At 39.3% G+C, this 18,057-nt stretch overlaps 1 pseudogene; it reads right to left on the minus strand.

Annotated features, from left to right (window-relative positions):
* Window positions 1-5,292: 5,292 nt before the first annotated feature.
* Window positions 5,293-13,140, minus strand: LOC130883222 (C-type lectin domain family 2 member E-like; annotated as a pseudogene).
* Window positions 13,141-18,057: the final 4,917 nt, after the last annotated feature.

Raw genomic sequence — 18,057 nt, forward strand, 5'->3', positions numbered from 1 at the left:
CTGAAACCACATAGGACCTGGGAGGGCTTGAAAAGTAATTCTAGACAAAAGCAAAAAAAAAAAAAAAGAAAAAAAAAGTGTTTAATACAACTTCTTGCTGTTTGCTGGTGGCATGCCACAGCTCCTTTAGAAGAGGCTTTCCTAACTCAGCCACAGCATAAAAAAAAGTGGCAGTTTTAAAATGCCAGCTTCTTGGGCCATGCAATGCAAACTCTAGCTATGGAGCATTTCAGTGTCATTGGTGAACTCAGGTGTTTGTATACCTACTTGGAGTTGGGAGTAAAGTACCTGAGACCATGCCCAGGGATCAGCGCTTCACCCCTGGGAGGGAAGCAGGATCAGGACTGCTAGGCATGGACAAACAGAAGAACATGGCAGATTCCTGCCACCATACACAGAGATATTTCCAGGCCATGCAGTGTGCTGCATGGCAGATTTAGCTATTACTCGAATAAAAAGGGTTTATTTGCTACATGATCATTTTCAGAATTGAAGTACTGAGCGCAGCTCCTACCAGACCTGGCAGTAATGGTACATTCACAATTTTAAAAGTGGAGAGAGGCAGAACCAGTATCTAGAGTAGGTAAGCTGCTTATCATTTTAAAAGCTCTTTAAGACAGTAGAGAATTACAGATAATGCAATAAGGGCAGATTCAAACACAAAAGAACTCTAAATGGGTCACAGTGTTGGAAAAATATATGTAGTCTTGAGAGAAGAAAAAAGAGTATAGAAAGTTGAAAAGAAGTAAAAAAAATCTTTAAAGAGACAGAGTATGGATAGTCATAGATTAAAAGGAGTAAAGAAAAATAAGCCATGTAAAAATGGAAAATTCACAGAGAGCCTGGATTATGTTTATTATCATGCTATCTTTGAATTTTTTGACAGTGAAGGAGCTAAGTACAAAGAGACATTTCATTATATGGACTGCTAAGCTAAACCAGCATGTATATTATAAAGGTATCTTGACTTCAGAATTTGAGTCTAAGAATATGTTGCTTTGGAAAAGAGGTTCTTCTTTTGTCTCCACAGAGGATAAGAACCTGTGGATTCATTTGGTTTGCTGAACCAAGGCTTCCTGAAATGTCACTGTGAACACCCCAAAACTACCCTCAAAAATTACTTTGCCCAATAAACAATAGTAAGTAGTTTGGAGAGAAATAACTATGCCCGTATTCACAAATATTATTTATAATTGTTTACATTCAAAGGGGGATATGCTATAGAGATTTGCATTGGTATGAATCTTGGTTTATTGATACAAATTTAAGGTCAATTTTGTTATTTGCATATTTCTGCTCTTGGTTAAGATATTGTGTTTGTGTAGCTCCTTTAAAATGTAATGTATAATTAAGAAATATAGTTTACCAGAGAGTCATCTATAATAGTCAAGATTGTATTCATGTTAGTTAGATTTTCTAGATGTACAGGGATATATTTCAGATGGATAAGTATTCTTCAAATCTTTCAAAGACCTTCAGAATATGTCATTTAAAATAATAGCTTAGGACTTTTCATGACAATGAGACACATCTGCTCCTGGCAGCACCAAGCTATTTCAAGAAATGATAGGCATTGAAGAGGCTCCTTATGGAATTTGCTAACTGTTTTAGAAGAGAAAGTGGGAAGTAGACTGCAACACATGGGCACAAGAAACCACTTCCTATGTATAACCCCAGTAGCACAGACAATAAAAGGAACAATGAATAAATATGGCCTCCTAAAACTGAGAAGCTTCTGTAAAGCAAAGGACACTGTCATTAAGACAAAAAGGCAACCTACTGTATGGGAGAAGATCTTCACCAACCTCCCATCAGACAATGGCCTGATCTCCAAAATATATAAAGAATTCAAGAAATTAGACATTAAAATTCTGAATAACCCAATTAAAAAAATTGGGTACTGAACTGAACAGAGAATTCTCAACAGAAGTTCAAATGGCCAAAAGACACTTAAGGTCATGCTCAGTCTCCTTAGTGATCAGGGAAATGCAAATCAAAACAACTTTGAGTTACCATCTTACACCTGTCAAAATGGCTAAAATAAAAAACACCAATGATAACCTATGCTGGAAAGGATGTGGCTGGTGGGAATGCAAACTTGTGCAACCACTTTGGAAATCAGTGTGGCCATTTCTCAGGAAACTGGGAGTTAACCTACCTCAGGATCCAGCAATTCTACTCTTGGGAATATACCCAAGATTTGCCCAATCATACTACAAAAGCATTTGTTCAGCTTTGTTCATGGCAGCACTAATTGAAATAGCCAGAACCTAGAAACAAACTAGGTGCCCCTTAATGGAAAAATGGATAAAGAAAGTGTGGCACATATACACATTAGAGTGCTTCCCAGCGGTAAAAAAAACAATGACATCTTTAATTTTGCATTCAATTGGATGGAAATAGAAAACACTATATGTAATGTATGGGTGGGGTAAGGGGAGAGGGGGGAGTGAGAAAGAAAAAGGGAAATACTGGAGAGTGTTTGGGGGAGTGGGAGAATAGAGATGGAGGAAGGACAGATATAGTAGCAGGGAAGAAAATATCTACATTAAGGGAGCCATTTTAGGGTTGGCAAGAGACTTGGCTCTAGAGGGCATCTCAGGTATCCAAGGGAATGTCCCTAGCTAGGTCCTTGGGCAGCAGAGGAGAGGGCGCCTGAACTGGCCTTGTCCGATAGCCACACTGATGAATATCTTGATTATCACCATAGAACCTTCGTCCGGCTATGGATGGAGATAGAGACAGAGACCGACATTGGAGCACAGGACTGAGCTCCCAAGGTCTAGTTGAAGAGCAGAAAGAGGAAGAAGTTGAGCAAGGAAGTCAGGACCGCGAGGGGTTCGTCCACCCACTGAGATGGTATGACTGATAAAAGGGGAGCTCACTAAGGCCAGTTGGACTGAGACTGATCAAGCATGTAATCAAACTAGACTCTGTGGCTGACAATAGGGGCTGACTGAAAAGCCAATGGTAATGGCACTGGGATTTGATTCTACTGCATGTACTGGCTTTTTGGAATCCTGATCTATTTGGATGCACACCTTCCTGGGCCTGAATGGATTGGGGAGGGCCTTGGATTTCCCACAGGGAAGGGTACCCTACCTATCTTAGAACTGGAGGGGGTTGGGGGAGGGTGAGGGGGCGGGAAATGGGAGAAGAGAAGGAGGTGGAAACTTTGAATGGTATTATTTATAAAGGAAAAAAAAAGCTACACCATCCCCTGGTTGTGCTCTTGTTTTGCCTCTTGGTTGTTGTTTCAAGTTGTAAGCTCACAGTCTCTGCTCCAACAACAAGTCTGCCTGCCTTCTTGCTGCCCTGCTGCCCACCATCTGAAATTTAGTCAAGCTTGCAATAAACTCTCTTCTGTAAGTTGCCTTGTTCATGGTGTCTCTTCACAGCAAAATAAAAGTAACTAAGACAGACACTCTCTTAGCCAGAAACATGTTCTTTATGTTCTGGGGTTCCAGTTTTTGTGAGTAGTCACTCATGTTGGAGTGGACTTTGGTGATGCAGCATCTCTGTGCCAATTCTGATCTTGTATGAAAGCCCTCACCCATATTCCTATAAATAATCCCTGTAAATCTCTACATTCACACAATTAGAGTTTGATGATATTTGTACTTTGGCCTGTCTTAGATGAGTACATGTGTTTCTCCATCTCCCCAAGAAAGTCTGTCACACAACAACCACACACAGTTTATTGCTATAAATTCATTTGTTTTTCTGATTTATTTTTGTAGAAAAGTACAGTTTTTCACGAAGAACTGAGTTGAATACAACCCAAGAGAGGATTCTCACAGCCACAGACCTGAGACCCTATCTTCCTTACGCATGTGATTGTAATACTCCTGTGTTTTACATAGTGTGTCGGTCTCTGAGAATACAAAGTTGAGTTACATTGAACTTTCTTATTAGTTTATTTGAAAGAAAATGGACCTCAAAGCAAAACGAGCTAATGAAGTAGGACACAAACACTGAGAAAAGTATTTTCCTAAATAAAATATGCTTGTATTTATTTAATAATACAGACTCAACACAGGCAAAACCATTGCCAGATATGGTGGTCTATGCCTTTAATACAAGCACTTGGGATGCAGAAGCAGGCAGACCTCTGTGAATTTGAGGCCAGCTTGGTCTACATTGTAAGTGCCAGGACAGCCAGATATACATATCAAGATCTTGTCTCAAAAAAAAGCAAATAACAGCAGTAGCAACAACAACCACAGCAGCAACAAAAAATGTAATAGACACAGTCTCTATAAAAGTTGAACTTAAAAAGTAATTATTACTTTTTTTATTTGTGTATATATGCATATGGGTACAGAATAACTGTGGAAATCACAGGACAACTTGCTGGGTTTGGTTTTCTTCTTCTACCATGTAGATCCAAGTCAAACTTAGGTCACCAGGCTTAGTCCATATATCAATAAAGTAAGAAGATGGAATTGACTGAAGGCAGACTTTTTATCTGTTATTTAGTCCTTTTTAGGACTCATCAGTACAGTATAATGATAAAAAATTAAATTATTTTGTTCTTAGAACTCAACTGTGTGTAAATGATTGCAAAATTAGGCACCAAATGTTTTTTAAAATGTTCAATAATTAACTTTCTTATGCTTTATTAGGTTCATTTTTGAGTGAAACTAATAAAGAATGAAGTTTGAATGGCATACTCATGTAGGAAAGTCTTACAAAAAGTTGAATTAAGAAAGTTAAAGGGCATTTGTTGGATCATGCTCTTAGTCCACTGTAATCAAATAGGAACACAGAGGAGTAAAGTGTAAAACATTTTGACTAAGTCCATGATGAGTTAATCACAAGGTATACAGACAGTATTAGTTTTAACATTGTCTAGATACCACATAGTGTTGGTTATTGAATTTTATAAAATAATATTGACAATATGTATACAAATTCTTAGAGTCCACAGACCAAGTACCACATTTCTTGTGATTATTAAATCATTTCCATGTATTTAGTCTCCACACATTTTTAGGTCCCCTGCATTCAAAGCAAGGAACAAAGAAAAACATTCATATCTGGACATAAAATTGAAGCTCACTAATATGCATACATATGACTATACTTTAGGTTTGACTTAGATACCTATTAATTTATCCATGCTTTAACAAGAACCCTTACATATAATCCTTTCAGTGAAATTTCATCTTTTCTGTCAACAAATATTATCGTTGGATGTTGATGATGATTTTAGCAGATCAGGAGTGAAACAGCAACTGTAGATAACAGGTCACAGAACATCTCTTTCTCAGGCATGCTCTGGCACATTCCCTACCCTCTATTTAAAATCCATGGTCCTTGTAAAGAATAGCTTTAGGCTTGCTACAAATCCATTTCCTGTGTGTGTAGCCCCTGCCACTGCTGATTCCGCTGTCACTCAGGTAGGCACATTCTCCTCCTCCTCGGATAGGAACCCTAAAACAACAAACACACACAATTTTGCACAGACTGACACTGATTCAATCCATCAATGAAATCTCATCCATCTTCACTGCTAATTTGTAATAAGAATCAGAGGAAGGGGCTGGAGAGATGGCTCAGTGGTTAAAAGCATTGCCTGCTCTTCCAAAGGTCCTGAGTTCAATTCCCGGCAACCACATGGTGGCTCACAACCATCTGTAATGAGGTCTGGTGCCCTCTTTTGGCCTGCAGACATACACACAGACAGAATATTGTATACATAATAAATGAATAAATATTTTTAAAAAAAGAATCAGAGGAAGAAAGAGTCCCTGAGGAGTCGCCTGCACTACTTAGACCGAACATCCTTTACATTCTTGGAGTTCAGTTTGAACACCACATCTTTATCCTTTCTCCAAATCGACCCTATATAGTGTGTAGAAGACATTTGACTGATGCTTGATGTCATGTTAAAATGAACTGCTGCCATGTGTGGCCTCAAAAGGACAATTTTTCAATTCAGTCTTGAGTATTTTACACATGTATAGTAGTGAGGAAAATCCAATTCTCAGTAAATTTTTGAAAGGTCTTTAATGATGGATGTGACTGGGTCTATGTCTTACTGTTCCAGTGAAATGGCTCCATTTGAAATGGCTCTGTCCACATCTAGGATTGTCTCAGTGCTCTTTAATGATGAGACTTTAGAGGAGGTTCCCAATGTCCCTGGAGTCTCTGCTTCTGTGAACAGGTGCATCTGTGCACATTTCTGTCTGACAAGTCATACCCAGCAGTTCTGCAGTGGCTTCCTGGAGATTTAGAGCCCTCACCACTCATCTGCAGTTATGTAAACAGTCAACAAGGGTGTTTATCATCAAGGGAAAGTTTTTCAATTGGTGATGGAGTAGACAGCATCCACCCCAGACACCATCATCCTGTAAAAGATTTCAAAGGACATCACACTAAGTAAATACTTTGAAAATGATGGCTATTAAATAGGAGCACACAGAAAAAATTAAATTTGTTAGGATGTGGAACTTCTGGGAATTATCTCTATTGCATATAATCACCCGCCAACCTCTGAGACACTTCTTCAACCTAAGGGTTTATTTTTGTACCTTTCCAGTACAGTTAGCTCCACATGATTCAGGATTTCCTCTCTTATAGTCACAACTCACACAATCACAACACACAAACACAGGAGAAGGAAAAGTGATTTACAAGCATACAAGTTGTTATATCCAGTGTTGTTTGTCTACACCCAAAAGTGCTCTGGTGACTCTCTATGCAGGCCGATCCAGTGGTCAGAATCACAATTGTATCTCTTCCGGAAATTCTGTCATGAAACACAGAAAGCAAAACAAAAATGTGTCTCTCTGTTTCAGATGGCCCTTGAGTCTTTGCCCTATAGACTGCTTTTGGGAAGGCAACAGGGTGTAACAGAGGGTCACCAACCTTGGAGCCATAATAGCCCTCAGATCTCAGTGGATGCATTTCTGTCTATAATCCAAAGTATACAGATGACTATATGCCCCACTGTGGCTGGGAAAGTCCCATGTTAACCCTGTCTTGGCAGTTATTAACAGTGGTAACCTTGAGTATTCAATACTTGACAGTTTCGGTGAAAGTTTTATGACCACCAAGTATCTCAGTAGTTTGTATGTTTGACATTACAGGTTGATGATGAACAACACATGATCAAAAGTCTCTGAAATGTCTCAGGGTTTCAGTAAGAAGCAATAATATCAGCAAATGGCACACATCAATGTGTTTCTATGTCCCCCAGTGCCTAGGGTAGGATCCTTCCTCATGTTTCAGACTTATGCTCATTATTTCAAGGAATTACACACTAAACATAACAAACAACAAACTCATTCCTGTTCCTTTCTTACCAGCTCCTCCAGACTGTCAAATAGAGCTAGATGGGCCGCTAGTGCCATGCAGGATGTCTGGCTGGATGTCCAGTTATTTGTGTCTTCAGAAAAATAAAAACATTGACTTCCAAAACCAATCCAGTCTGTTGGGCAGGTGGGAGAACAAGGTCCAGGGCACTCAGTGACCAGTTTATCTTTTCTCACTGTAATGTAGACAGTTTAGGAAATATAATAAACATATCAAAGTCTTCTGTCTTGGTTAACTATCCAAATCTCAGTTGTGTGCTGTGTGCTGGGCAGTAGCTTTCCTAGCTGATCACTGAGGGACTCCTCATACCAGGAAGGCCCCCAGTTCAGAAAGTTTTAGTGGGCTCTGAGGAAATGATATTTTTCTTCTTCATATTTTGTGTTTTGATACAGAATCTCATTATGACCCCCTTCCTGAGTTGGATATTCCTCTATAGACTATACTTGTCTAGAATATATAGTTAACACTCCTGGCTGTGCCTCCTGAGTGCTGGGATTAAAGACACCAAACCCTGAAAGGAAATAATTTCTATGCCACCAGACAATTAAGGATGTTCCTGATTCCTGGAATTCTACAGCTTTCTTTCCCTTAACTCTCCTTCACATGCTCCTTTTTTCTTGACAATACAAAAAGAACTTCTCACTTGCCTGGGTTTACTATAGAAAAATGCCAGCCTGCAAAATATGCACAAAATAGGTCTTTGATACTAAACTTTGTTCAAGTCCTTCTTATAACTCTACCACACACACACACACACACACACACACACACACATACACACACACTGGTTGTTCTTATTAGAGGAACTCAGAATGACCATCATGAAGAAACTTGACAACAGATGTTAGAACCATGAGCAGAAATGGGAACACTTATTCACTGCTGGTGGGAATAAATGCTGATACATGTAAATTTTCCTCATTGAAAATAAAAATAGACATGATATCTGACTTATCAATGTCACTCCTTGTCATATATGGAGAAAACACATCCTTCCACAGAGAGTCTTACCTTCCATGTTTTTTGATGCCCTATTTACAACTGAAGGAAATGAACTTGACTTGGATGCCCATCTACTGTTGAGTACATAATAATGTGGAACACATCCAAAATTGAGTAATATTTCAGCCTTAAAGAAAAATGAAATTAGTAGGAAAGTGTCTGGGAAAGTATGATATTAAGTAAAGTCACAAAAACTTAGAAAGAACAAGACCCATGTTCTCTTTCACGTGCAATCTCAGCCTGAGATGCAGTGTGAACAGCTGTGAGTGTGATCATGGTGTAACACAAAGAAAGAACAAAGAAGAGTAATGTAAGGTGACAAGCAAGGAAAGATGCAGCAAAGACCATACAAGTTATGAAAAAAAATGTTAGAAAAGAATTGGTTTTCTAGTTTAAACTCTGTTGTATTTCATTTAACTGACATATATAGTCTAAAACCATAACTGAAACTCCACAGCTTCAGTGTGGCTATTCTAACTGTGTAGAAGTTAGGTGAGATACCTGAGTTTGAAACTTAACATGCGTTTGAGGGTCCATGTTAATGGAGCTGTGTGAGGTTTTAATCTGAGTCTTTTATAATAAAATGATTATATACATACATATACATGGATGTAAATGTCATCTCTCCCTCACTCCCTCTCTTTCTCCCTCCCCTGCTCTGTCTGTGTGTGTCTGTGTACCTGTGTGCATGTATAAGAAGGTCTGAATGCTGCAAGGATTCAGAGGGCATTTTAGAAGAATAATGGGTATTCTTCTTTCATAACTTTGCCTTTTCCATACTTTAACAGGTAAAAATGAATGTGCTCCTCTTTCAAAGGTCTAGTGAGTTCCAGGAAATATGTGATCTGATATGACATATTATATACCAGAAATGACTGCCCACACATTAGCGATGGAGAATTTTTGTAGCTGTTCTCAGTTCCAGAAGGCTCCAGTGAAAAGGACCAATGCAACAGGCAGCAAGAATGACTATCCCTTCTTTTTATTTGACTATTTTCTGAGCTATGTAATAGTTTAGGCTACACTGACCAAGACTTGATGGCAAATGTTTGTCCAGTCTAGACTTGTATGCATTATTTATTAATGTAGTCAAAATGATTTTATAGAACAATATCATGAGACATTTCTCTAGCTATGACAGCAAAGTTGTTCAATATTTTTATCACATTATTCAGAACAATCTACAGCTAAAAGCTGTTCTGGAATCACATGTCCTGGAATTTTCTATTTAATATTTTCAGATTGTGGTTAAAGATATTAACTGAAACCAGGAGTCATGGGGGTGGGGTTTCCTGTACCTTCTCCAACAATATTACTCTTCACTGTTCTCACTTCCTTTTAGATGCAGCAGCATCCTTGTTAATCTCTGCTTAGTTTTCTTCTCCTTCTTCTCTACCTTGAATAGATACCCCACATGGCATGTGTCTAAACCATTGGAAATATTGGATGTTTGCATTACAGTTCACAATGGTAGCAAAGTTGCAGTTATGAAGTAACAATGAAAATAATTTTATGATTGGGGTTGCCAAAAAATGAGTGTTTATATTAAAGGTTTGCAGTGTTAGGAAGGTTTAATACCACTGCTCTAGAATTACTGAATGTCCACTTCCCAGGGATGCTGAATCTGGCTTCCTGTGCATACCACAGCCTGTGCTGTGCATCTTTCTGCTAGACCCCAAGTTCCCAGAGAACAGGAATTTCTGGTGTATTTTCTCTGGAGTCCTTAGCATGAGTCCTTCCATACAGTATCAGCTTAAAAGTATAACCAACAATGTAAATGTGAATAGAATGCTTAAGAATAAGTCACTTACCTGACAAAGCTACAAGTGTAATTACAGCCACAGTGAGACCCATGTTCACTACATAGCAGCAGTATAGCTTTACAGGAGTCACGGCGGAGACCATTCTGAGACATTTTCCTTGGAGCTCTTTATCTCGAAATATAAATATGAGAACATCAATCTCAAGAATATTTTAGGGAAAATGGAAAATTTACCTCAGAATCATCTGTAGATTTGACTGTATTCCTCTACTGCAAATGCCCTTCACTGATGAAGGACACTTAAAAGATAATTGAGAATAATAGACAGTTATTTATTTAGGGGTAGACTCACAAGTCAGAATCCTCTGCTAGAACAGAGAACAGAAACCCAATCTTGGAGCCAGACAAGAGAGCAGAAACATGCTTTACATTGGATAAATAGTAAGAGAGCAGAGACATGCTTTACATTGGATAAATAGTAAAAGAGGCTACGCCCCAGTGGGAGGATAACTTAAGGGCCATTTGGCTGTAGGATTTTCTATAGCACTTCACAGAAGGTCTTGTTTCATAAATGATGTCCTCATCTACAGAAGACTTGGATGAAAGGGAAACATAATTTTTCATATGTGATCCCAGCACTGGGGAGTCAGAGGCATGTGGATCTCTTTGAGTTCAATGCCAGCATGGTCTACAAAGAGAATTCCAGGACAGCCAGGGCTACAGAGGGAAACAATACAAAAACAAAAAAGAAACCAACAAACAACCCCCAGCTGACTTTAACCCATCACATTTTGTTCATTTTTTTTTCAAAACTCCAAGATAACAGAGTCTCAGTTTACACTTAGGAAACTGACAAGAGGATTAAATGATTAGCTCAGGATAGGAGACAGAAATGGGCCAAACAGATTTAGAAGCAGAGGTCCCTATGGCGAGCAGTTCCAATTCTCGTTGAAATAGGAAACGTCTCTGATTATCTCCAGGTCAGATGGCAGAAGTGACTGAGTCTCTATTTCCTTTCTTCTAAGAGAGCTCCCTGTGTGGATGTTGTGCATAAGCCTGTAACTGACACTAAGCTCCCCCGCTGAACAGCTTTAAAAATGGACCCCTAGATATTCCTAGCAGAAACACACCATATCAGTTCCTCAGGGTTAGCCCATAATGTAAAAAATTTTGGAGAATCTTGAGCAGGGAATGCTACAGTAGCCTTTGAGGCCATTGGAGATATCAGTGCTTCCCTGAAGTCTATTTCCTCCTCTCAGATGAACAGAATCTGCTTCTTGTCCTGGGTAGACATGATGCACCATTGTGTCCTGTCATAAGAGTTAGTCCTGCTGGGCCTGTCAATCACATGGCCAAGAGACCAACCCTCAACAAGGCTGATTCACCAAAAGTCATGTGAAAGAGGTGGCAGAAAAAGTATTTCTTTACTGAGATAATGTGCTTTTTCTTCCCTGGAACTCCACTCTGTAGAGCTGCAGTCAAGCAGTCCGTGAAGCTTGCTGGCTTCTCTAAATTCTAAATCAGATCTGAGCTACTCCGTGTTCTGATTCACTAACTTTAGGTCCACCAAAGCTTCACCTTTTCACTCTTTTTATGAAGAACTGCTTGCTAAATGTTGGACTCTCCAAAGACTCTGGGACAGCGTATACAATGTCCTTTGGATTTTGGCTCCATAGAAACTTCTCATCCTTTTTTCCCAGTTGTACATTAAACAAAGATATCCCTTGAATTCAGTGCATCAGTATTTCTACAATGGCTTTCTTTTTCAAAATGCTAATATGCAACTTTTCCTTAAAATGGTCCCCCCAAATCCATTTGGATGGTTCACTTCTGAAAATTATTTTTTATTTACTTGCACATGTGACTGTTATTGTTTACTTTCTTTAATTCTTTTTCTTTTCTGAAACGAAATCCTAAACGTTTATTATAGAAAATGTTACAATATCCCCCCAACCTTAGCATTAAATTATCTGCTTTAGCTACCTTTTCTCATAGAAATATGGGCAAGAATGTGATTCTATTTGGAGAATGAAAACAGTTTCAGATATGGGACTATTTGACTAAGCTGAAAAACATCTACATTCCTCATGACCCTGATTATTTATTTATTTTTGGTAATTATGAACACTGTTTTCCAGAAAGTCCATCTTCTTTCATTGAAACAAACAAGTAAGCAAACAAAATTTAAAGGAAGGAAAAGGGAAAAAAGAAAGAAAAATAAAAGAATGACACAGTTGGTTTCCAAATACAGAAGACAGTTTAACAGAAATTCCACAGGATTCTCCATTTCCATAATTTTTCACAAACCAGAAATACAATATTTGCTTGAGTAGGGGTTCAACCTCTGCTGCACCTCCCAGATTTCCTTTGAATCACACTGGATCTGAAAACTCCAGGCCCCAGCGCACAGGGAACTTCCTTAGCTGCTGTGCACATTGAAACCTGTGCTGTTAGAGTTTCCTTTACTCTGGGACATAACGAGCATGGTCTACAGCAACTTTCTTAACTCACCAGAGTTCAAATTCCCAGATAGAGTTCACTAGAAAGCTAAAGACATACACACACACACACACACACACACACACACACTCTAACACACATGCACACAGGGCACCTGGATAGGTAGGTAGGCACTCAGGCATGCATGCATGCATGCAGGCAGACATGTAAACACACATGGGCATGCACACAGGCATACATGCAGGCACACACACATACACACCAAAAACAAAACAATCAAATAAAACCTAAAAATCCAATGAACAAAAAGTATGCTTTTGGCTCTTATAATTGATTCCTTATTCATTTCTCTTGCTCAGAAATACTTGAGTATTATATACTCAGACAGAGTAACTAATATGCAAGAGGCCTCTAAGCATCTCCTCTTCTCCAGAGACCCAGCATGACAGGCTACCAGACAGGAGGGCTCTACTCTTTTATTTTGATTCTTATTGCATCAAATACATACCAATTTCTCCTTCCTGTTGGAGATCTGCACTGGTGGGTTCTGTCTCTAGCATGCACATGGAGGCACTCTGAGCCACTGCAGCAAGCATCTCTGAGCCGAATCTCAGTTACAGCAAGACTGAAATTGAAATCACTGCTTTCAATCTTGGGCAGTTCCAAACAAGTCTATTCTTAACCCCATCCTGTTTTCCCGGTGGCTTGTACTCCTTTTTCTTCTCCTAGAACACCTGATAACACAACACATGAAGTTCCTCTTGGAGAAACAGAAGTTGATTTTAGGAGACGGGACTGAGACATGGAATAAAGTGTAACTCAAACAAAATTATCAGAATGACGAACTGTTGCATCATTCAATAAGGCAAAGTGCTTTTAGTTCTGGGAAGGGCTTATATATTTATTTTGAAAACATGCTCTCACTGAGTATCTGTGGATGGTTTCAGAATCACTTGATAAATGACTCTCAGAAGGATACAGCACTCATGTTACAGTGTGATAGAGCATAATAAAGAAATATGTGGAGACCGTCTGTGGGGGTCTAGTCGTCCCTCTGACCCCTGGGAACTCTGCTGATTCTCATGGGACTGTTTTTCCTCCCACAAGCAACAAAACAGGGGAGGAAGATAGGGGAAGGACACCTGGCAGAGACCAGCTGGTGCTTCCAGCCCTGCCTGTCCTTTCTCCTAGCGACATCTAGAGCCTGCTTAGCAGAGCAAGCTCATTCCAGACCCATAATCCAAAGCTTTTAAGCCAGATTTGGGAGGAGGGGGCGGGGCGGGGGGGGGACTGTGCATCTTTCCTGTCTGCAATACAGATTACAAAGGAAGTCCTTGCCCAGGTACAGGGACCCTGGCTGACTTGTTTGTGGGCAGTGTACCTGAGACATGCTAGAAAAAGAAGCTGAGTTTATTTTTAGCCAGGACCTGCCCCTAACCACTCTTTACTCAGAGAGGGACCCAGAAGGTGGATGCACAACTTCCAAGCAATGCATTGTCAGGCATTACTTTGAACCCAAGACCTGTACCCTACTATTTAAAATATCACCCACCAGCCCAGCCAGACTGCTTCCAAATAATAACCCAAAAGAGCATCTTCAAGGTAGCAGCCATCTTAGGGTTTTCAGACTCCACTGACCAGATGGAGGGCACAAGTTATGATTCCATGATATTTCAGTGATGTGGATGGGTCTTCAGGCACAGAATTCAGTAAGGTGAGTTATAGGCCATGAGCAGCTCTGTCTCTGCCTTTGTCTCAGTCCAGCAGGAACTTGCAACTCATCTTGTCCAGGCAGGCACTGACAATATGAAAATGCTAGTGGTCAGGGTAAAAGACCGACTGAAGCACTTTCGACTCCTGCCTCAGCAAGGGCCTGGGTCTGGCTGCTATGGCCCTTGCCCAGTGGCTGTGGCTTCGTCCCAAACTCCACTAAAATCTTATGGTGTCAGACTGAAGCAAGAAAAACTTGCTATATCCTGGCCTGACTTTAGGGTAAAACAGAGGTCAGTATTTAACATGAACTCTTTCTAACCTCTGCTGTTCTGCTTCTGTAATCACACAGCTTTCTGTTCTCTGATTAAATAAAAACACTTGGTGACATAATTGTTCCATAACTGATTTAAAGTTAATGTCCTGCCATGCTTGCCAACAGCTAACTCAGCTACCTCTATGAAAGTGCTGAATTTGTCTGTTTTGCCTTTATAAGACCCCTGCTAACTCAGCCTAGGCCCACTGCAAAAAAGAAGCTTCTCTGACCAAGGTGAAGAACTGATCGTTATAAATATATATTTTTAGAAGGTAGTCTGAGAGCATGGCCATTTACCTAACCTAGAATAGTGGGTCCTCCTTAGAGCCTATAGCCTTGAGTTAAAACCCATTTCCAACACCAGCCATGAATTCTTTTCTGTAATATAGGAGGCCTCAAATATAATCAGAATCCAGTTGTTTATCCCCATAAACTTCGTATCAGTATTGCACCAGAAGTCATCTTATGGGGCTGGATGGTGTTGCAGGGAAGGGCCATTGATGGCTTCCCTCTCAGCAACCTGCACAGTGCCTTCCAGCATTATGAACGTTTACCAGCAGCTGGGAGGTTTTCTTGTCAAGTCCAAACTGTTTATTGTGTCCTGAAACTATATGGTATATTCACTAATATGGTGTTGCAATATAGTAATAGTGGACATCTATAAAAAATAATGGCAATAGTTTTTGTAATTTTGTGGACCACTGGATTTTCCCATACAGGTATCTTGTAGGACATCCATATTTGGAACTGAGATATTGATTTTATTACCCATGTCTTCTGGAAGTAGCATTGTCCACTCTTGTAGGATTCCTCAGTTCAAACACCTTTAATAACAGTTAGTTTTAAATTAGCTTACAAGTTACTGAGTTTTCATAAGGATTTCTCATACATTCTTACTTTTGGTTAACACACATTATACTTTTTCTCTTTCCTAAGCTTTCACCCCCAGCCTTGCTTGAAACTAACTTTTTTCAGATCAGTTATTGTATTTTTCATTCCAGAATTTCTGTTTGGTTTATTTACAGTTTCTACATCTTGACTGGTATAATTTATTCATGCACTAATTTCCAAGAGCTGTTCTCTGTCGTGTCAATTAACATCTTTATGACAAGTTTTAAAAATCCTTTGTCCAGGAACTGGAGTCAAGGTTCAGTAGGTCAACCACCTGCTGTGTAAGCAGTAGGAGCAGGTATCAGATCCCCAGCACCACTGTAAGTGCCTGGTAGATATGGTAGCCCCTCTATAACCACAGTGCTTCTGATGTGGAGACACGAATCCTGAAGCAAACTAACTCATTAAACTAGTGGACTCAATAATTTCAGAGCTTATTAAGAGACCTTGCCCCACAGCATGATCAAAGAGGGCACTTCATATCAAACCCTTGCCTCCACATTCACACACATGCGCCACAATGTGCATACACACACATGTAAAGACACATACACACATACTATATACATACCCCCCCCAAATTATGTCATAAGCATCTTATAAATCTTCAGTTCTTTAGTTTAACAGGTATTCTTTTCCTTTTTTGGCTGTATATTGGTGTTGCCAGGAACAAATGTATCTCATTGTTATGAAAAGTCCTAAATTCTTAAAAAAAAAAAACATTTTAAACAATATTTGTGGAATATGAGCATAGTTCTCTCTAAACTGCTTTCTGCCTTTTGTTGGGTGAAGTAATTTTGGGGGATATTTACTGTGATCTTTTGGGGAGTCTTGGTCCATCAAACCTCATTAGTCTGGAAGAAATTTGTAGGTTCTCATCTTCTATAAAAACAAAAGAAGAAACTCTTTTCCAAAGCAACAAATCCTTAGACCCAAATTCTGAAGTCAAAGTACCTTTAAAATATGTATGTTCATTTAGCTAAGCAGCCTGTACAATGAAATGTCTCTCTGTACTTAGTTCCTTCACAGTCAAAAAATTCAAAGAAAACACAATAATATATATAATCCAGACTCTCTGTGTATATGCCATCTTTACATGGCTTATTTTTCTTACTCTATTAACTTTTCTATAAGTTTAATGTTTATTTTCTTATATTTACTCCTTTAATCTATGACTGTCTGACCTTTTATTATATTTACTGTCCTTTTACTCTTTTTCTTCTCTCTCTCAAGTCTATGTAAATTTTTTATACACACTGTGTCTTGTTTAGAGGTATTTTAGTATGAATATTTTTTATTGTGTATCTGAAATTGTTTTCTGTCAAGAAATGCTTCTTAAAATGCTAACCTGCATTACTAGGACTAAGGCTATTTTGCCTTTTGTCTCTACCCAGTTCAACATGGCAGTCCATTCACTGCCTCAGAGGCTACTGGGTAAGAGCCACGCTCATCACCTCAATTCCAGTAACCAGTTGGCCCATGCTACCACCAAGTAACTTGCAACACACTGTCCACAAACCTTATTGAAGTATTTGGCCTCCTGAAAAAGCCAGATTTTGTGCTGGCAGCATGGCCCAGGAAGCCATCATTTTGAAACTGTGTGAATTTATTTATTTATTGTCTGCTGAATCAGTAAGAACCCATTTAAAGGAATTATGCCTCTGCTAACAAACAGAACATTTTGAAGAAATTATGTCCTCTCTAGTAAACAGAGCCTACCCAAGAAAATGCTACTATCAAAAAAACTATGCTTAATTCTCTTCTTGTGTATCTAGAAGTACGTTTTAAACTTTCTCAGTTTTCACAAAGATACAGTTGACCACATTGGCATAGCAATTTGTTGGGGTAGGCTGGCCATTCATTCCTTGTCACTTAAGTCCAAAGTAATCACACAGAAACTGTATTAATTAAACCATTGCTTGGCCCTATTAGCTCTAGGTTCTTATTGATTGACTCTTACATCTTAACCCATTTCTATTAATCTGTGTATCACCATGTCGCTGTGGCTTACTGTCAAGGTTCCCATATGTCTATCTCCTATGGGCAGCTACATGCTGTCTTGCGACTCCACCTTCTTCCTCCCAGCATTAAGTTTAGCTTTCTCTTCCCAAATCTACTCTGCTTTATCACGGGCCAAGGAAGCTTCTTTCTTTATTAATAAAAGCAATACATATACAGAAGGATTTCCCACACCTCCCTAATGTATAATCCTCTCAGTGAAATTTCATCTTTGCTGTCAACACATATTTTCATGGGATTTTGATGATGATTTTAGCAGATCAGGAGTGGGGCATCAGCTGTAGATAATAGGGCACAGAGCCTCTCTTTCTCAGGCATGCTCTGGCACATTCCCTACCCTGAATTTTAAATCCATGGCCCTTGCAAAGAGTAGCTTTAGGCTTGCTACAAATCTATTTTCTGTGTGTGTAGCCCTTGCCACTGCTGATTCCAGGGTCACTCAGGTAGGCACATTCTCCTCCTCCTCAGATAGGATCCCTACAACAACAAACATACACAATTTCTGCACAGACTGACATTGATTCAATCCAGCAATGAAATCTCATCCATCTCCACTGATAATTTGTAATAAGAATCA

The sequence above is a fragment of the Chionomys nivalis genome, chromosome 1 (genome assembly GCF_950005125.1).
Source record: "Chionomys nivalis chromosome 1, mChiNiv1.1, whole genome shotgun sequence".
In the NCBI taxonomy this organism is placed as follows: Eukaryota; Metazoa; Chordata; class Mammalia; order Rodentia; family Cricetidae; genus Chionomys; species Chionomys nivalis.